Source organism: Pelophylax lessonae (assembly GCF_965119305.1).
Source record: "Pelophylax lessonae genome assembly, chromosome: 1".
Taxonomy (NCBI): domain Eukaryota; kingdom Metazoa; phylum Chordata; class Amphibia; order Anura; family Ranidae; genus Pelophylax; species Pelophylax lessonae.
In genome coordinates, this window is record NC_138768.1 from 752790877 (window position 1) to 752796396 (window position 5520).

The following is a 5520-nucleotide window of genomic DNA, read 5'->3' on the forward strand; positions in this document are numbered from 1 at the left end:
CAGGCACTGCCTGTCTCCTACAGGACTGACACATCTCTTCCAGGTGAAATAATGACCTATTTATTACTTGTTTCGATTTCAAAAATTGTTTTTCGTTTTTTTTATTATTATGATTAATATTATTATTATTATGATTTCATGGCACAACGAATCTAGCTATTAGTTGTATGTTGGAGGTATGCTTTCTATTTTCTGTGTCTTTCTACAGCAGTGTTCTGTGACAGTCGTATGGTGTTTATAGGAGTACACATTTGTCGACAATTGTTGGAGTAAATAATGTGTTCAATGTCTTTATGGGAATAGAGAGGATCTCAGTGGCTCCTGTTCTGTTTGTTGGATCACTGGGTCCTTCCACATTTTCTGTTCTGTTCTGGCCCAGCTGCATGTCGTCTGTTCTTCTCCATCACCTTCTTTCTGTGTAGCTCTTTGGATGCTGAGAAGGGGCGACCCTCCACCCCCCCCCCCCCAAACTCCCCCACATGGGCGCTGTTTTCCAGCACAAGAGTGTGCCATCTCTTTGATTGTTCCTAATAAAAAGGAAGAAAAAACCTGAACAAGTCCTTTGTGTGGTTGTATCGAAATCTGCTGGTTACAATATTCAGCAAATCCTACTTCTACTTTCTGTGTATCTATATTTTTACTATTTACCATCAACCACATATATCTTTTTATCTGTTGTATTTTTACATGTATACAAAAAGTATATGAATGCATTATATTTATATAAATATATATTTTTGTCAAAATTTATGTTTAATAATTTTGTGGCACAGCAGCATTATATTTATATAAATATATGACATTTATATAAATGTATATGAATTCGTTACATTTATATAAAATATATGACATTTATTATATATAAAATTATATAACAATCTGGAAAGGAAGAAAGAAAGATCGATATATTTTTTTCTGTTTAAAAAGAAATACAATGGTATCTTCCACATCATTATAGATAAAATGATACATAAACATCTATGCCACACTGGACTTAAAGAAAAAAATATAAAAAAAACGACAGTTCCCCTAGCAAATTACACTTTTTTAGATATACTTTTTTCCAAATCTGTTAAAAAAAAATATATATATATATATACACACATATATATATATATATATATGTATATATATATATACATATATGTATATATATACATACATATATATGTATATATATACATACATGTATATGTATATATATACATATATGTATATATATATATATATATATATATATATATATATATATATACATATATATATGTGTGTGTATATATATATATATATATATATATATATATATATATATATATATATATATATATATATATATATATATATATATATATATATACATATATACGAGAGAGACGTGAGAAGTGTAATTTAAATGTGTATATAATATGTATGTTTGTGAATCGATATAGCCAAGCAAAAGGATAGATAGATAGATAGATAGATAGATAGATAGATAGATAGATAGATAGATAGATAGATAGATAGATAGATAGATAGATAGAGAGAAAGAGAGGGAGAGATAGATAGATAGATAGATAGATAGATAGATAGATAGATAGATAGATAGATAGATAGATAGATAGATAGATAGAAATATATTTTTTTTACTATTAACACACAACTATAAATATATATGTCGATGTTGCACAGGTGTATACCACTTTTGCACACACGGATATGTATATTGATCATTATACAATATTACTCTATCTATTATACAATGTGGAACTCGCAGTTTATGTTACTGCATGGCAGACATCTCTCTTATACACCGAATATTCGTATTGACAATGACAGAAGAGTAGATTTTGATGCATTTGATATTGTGTGTGCGGTGTATCATGGATCCGATTTTACAGATCGGAAGGACAATCGTCTCCTATGGACAGTCGGCCTGGAAATGAATATTATTGGTAGAAGATGTCACTACATCGCAGGAATGGAACGAGGCTCTGTCAGTGTAGGACCCCCCCCCCCCCGAATCTCATTCCATGACATCGCCAGACACAACTCCTGATAGAGGGAACACAATCGTTGCTAATAACTACACATACCTAATGGAAACCTAACGAAATAATACAAATAGTAATCAATCAGAAATACATAATGTAATAATAATAATAGCAATAGTAACAAAATAATAATGATATATAATAGTAATAATAAAAACAACTATTACTATATTAGGTTGATAATAATCACAAGTATTATTTTTTTTTTTATTTCATTTTTTGTAAAACAAGCAGAAGATCTGATGTATCACTTCCCTCACTTCCAGGTGGTCAGGGTCAGGTTTTCTCCATCCTGTCCTGATCCCGGTGTACATTTTATGGCCTGTATCTCTGTACTATACTGACAATTGTTAGCAACTACACCATTATTCATCAATTCCTTGCAAAACACCTATTTTTGTTCTTCCTATGACCTGGTATACTGTTAAAGTATATGAAGAGGATGCATTTTAATTGTAATGTTGGTATCATTGGATACATAACGTTCAGCTGTGAAGATATCTGAGATTAGTAATAAATGACCAGTGTAGCCCCTGATAAGGCATAGACTATGTATCTTCATTATTGCACAGGGGGAGATTTACTAAAACTGGGGCACTCCGAATCTGGTGCAGCTGTGTATGGTAGCCATTCAGCTTCTCACTTCAGCTTGTTCAATTAGGCTTTTGCAAAAAAAAAAAAATTAAAACCTGGAAGCTGCACCAGATTTTGCACTATCCAGTCTTAGTAAATCTCCCAGCAACCCTCAAAGGTTGGGACTTGAAAAGACAGAATGAACACAACATCAACCCACCATATAACACATTATTTCATACTCATTGTAGAACTATAGTATATCAGTGTAATGAGCAGAGTCAAGGGTTTCACTACCCAAAGAGCTTCTCTGGTGATTTGGAACAAGCATGCAGCCAGTTAACCACTTGACCTCCAGAAGATTTACCACCCTTTTTTTTGTGTGCGATACAGCACTGTGTTATTCTAACTGACAATTGCGCAATCGTGCATTGCTGTACCTAAACAAAATGTATGTCTTTTTCCCCCCCACAAATAGAGCTTTCTTTTAGTGGTATTTAATCACCTCTGTGATTTTTATTTTTTACGCAATAAACAAAACAGATTGACAATTTTGAAAAAAAAAGAAAAAAAAAACAATATTTTTTACTTTCTATTATTATTATTATTATTAAGGATTTCTATAGTGCCAGCAGTTTACGCAGCGCTTTACAATATTAGAGGGAGACAGTACATATACATTCAATAAAATACAAGAGGATTAAAAGGGCCCTGCTCAGGAGAGCTTACAATCTAATGGATCTATAAAACATAACCAATAAAAAATAGAAAAAAATCACATTTCTTCAATAATTCAGACCAATATTTATTCTGCTACATATTTTTGGTAAAAAAAAAAAATCCCAATATTGATTAGTTTGCACAAAAGTTATCGTGTCTAAAAACGAAAGGGTATTTTTTTTTTAAATTATTTATTTATTTTTTACTAGTAATGGCAGAGATCAGCGACTTATAGCAGGATGCAATATTGCCACAAACAGTCTGGACACTAACTGACGCTTTTGTCACTTTTTGAGGACCAGTGACACTAATAATACAGTGATCAGTGCTAAAAAACAATATGCATTATCACTATACTAATGAAACTGGATGGGAAGGGGTTAACATCAGGGGGGATCAGAGGGTTAAATGTGTGTCTGACCAGTGCTTTACTACTGCAGGGAAGGTGCTTGTACTAGGAGAAGGCATTGATAGGTGCCCCTGCTTAGCAGAGACACAGGATCCATGCCTTCTTTACTGACAGAACAGCGATCTGCCTTGTTTACATAGGAAGAGCGCCGTTCTGCCTGTGTACCGAAGGATCAGTGGGTGCCAGCAGACATCAAGTCTGCCATACCATGCCGATCAGCTCCCGCTGTGTCTAATCACAGCAGAAGTGGGCTGCAGGAGGCGAACGCGTGTGCCTCAGACCCGGAAGTGCAGGGTCATATACTAGGTATGTGATAAGGCATTGCCGCTATATATATATATATATTTATTTATTTATATATATATATATACACAGTATATGGTTGGCAAGCAGGCCTTGCCGCTATATATATATATTTATATATATATATTTATATATATTTATATATATATATATATATATATATATATATATATATATATATATATATATATATACACACTATACGGTTGGCAAGCAGTTAAAGTAGAATTCCAGGAAAAACCAACTAAAAATAATCCTAAAAATAAAAAAACTAATCCTAAAAATGCTCCCTTCAACTTCCTAACACCTCTGGTAACTAACCTGTGTAAGAAAGATGTATATATGTACCTTTTTTCAGCCTGTTCCAGTCCAGTCATGTCATCTGGCTCCCCTGTGTCAGTCAGTGGTGACTGCAGGGGAGAAGAGGGAGCTCTGGACCATGGGAGGCTATGGGTGACATCACTGCTCCAGGCTTTACCAGCCATTCTCTGGTGGTCCATTCCCCTGCGGTTGCTGCTGGCTGATACAGGAGGTCACATGACTGGCCCACAGCAGGCTGAAAATAGATAATTATATACATTTTTTTTTTACAAAGGTTAGTCAGCTTAAAGTATAACTAAAAGCAAAACTTTTTTTTTTTCAGTTTTGGATAGAGTGGAGAGGGATTAGATTACCTGTCATTTTTTTTTTGCTGTCTGTGTCCCTGTTCAGGAGATTCGCCCTCTCTATTTGACCTGTTTACCATTATCATTGAAAGTGAAAGAAAACACAGATTTTGGGTTGTCCTCAGAAAAGTAATAGGAGGGGAAATCTTCCAATGGGGACACTAGTTCTGGTGACCTGGGGGGTCCCAAAGGAATTCCCTTCATTTGCAGGAATTTCCTCTCACTTTCTGTATGACTATGGGACAGGAGGTAAAGGGAAATCTCTGCAATGGGACACAGATGGTGAAAAAAATCTGACAGTGGGTATAACTGTCCTTACTCTACCCAAAATGAAAAAGAAAAAAAAATAGTTTTGCCTATACAGAAGTTGTACTTTAAGGCCTCATGCACACTAAGTGTTTGCCCAGTTCTCCTGAACACCTTTCTACTGGAAGAAGAAAAGCAGCTTCAAAATCTCACCTTAGGCGAGTCAAGCACTTCGGCATTATTTCATTTTATAGAATAATTATTTATTCTGGCCATTGAAGTATCAAGTGTTTTTTTTCTGACAAAATGCTGCTGCTCCTGAACGCACTGCACTGGCAGTGGGTTTTTTTCAGCCTCTAAATGCCTGTAAGGCCCCTTTCACACTTGTGCGACTTGTCATGTGATTTGGGATTGCAAAATGGAGTCGTTCTCCATTATTTCCAATGAGTACCATTCATATCTGTGCGACTTGAAGTTGCACCGATTTCAAAGTAGTCCCTGCACTACTTTGGCCTGATTTTGAAGCGTTTTAAGGCCAAAGATATTCAAGCCCAGTCAAACTCGCATCAAA

At 34.6% G+C, this 5520-nt stretch overlaps 1 protein-coding gene across 1 annotated transcript in view; it reads left to right on the forward strand.

Annotated features, from left to right (window-relative positions):
* PHOX2B (paired like homeobox 2B) overlaps positions 1–505 on the forward strand; it is a 4384-nt gene extending 3879 nt beyond the window's left edge. Inside the window, exon 3 of the mRNA XM_082271263.1 lies at positions 1–505. This exon is cut by the window's left edge and continues 812 nt beyond it. The gene's annotated coding sequence lies outside the window, so the exon portion shown is untranslated.
* Positions 506–5520: the final 5015 nt, after the last annotated feature.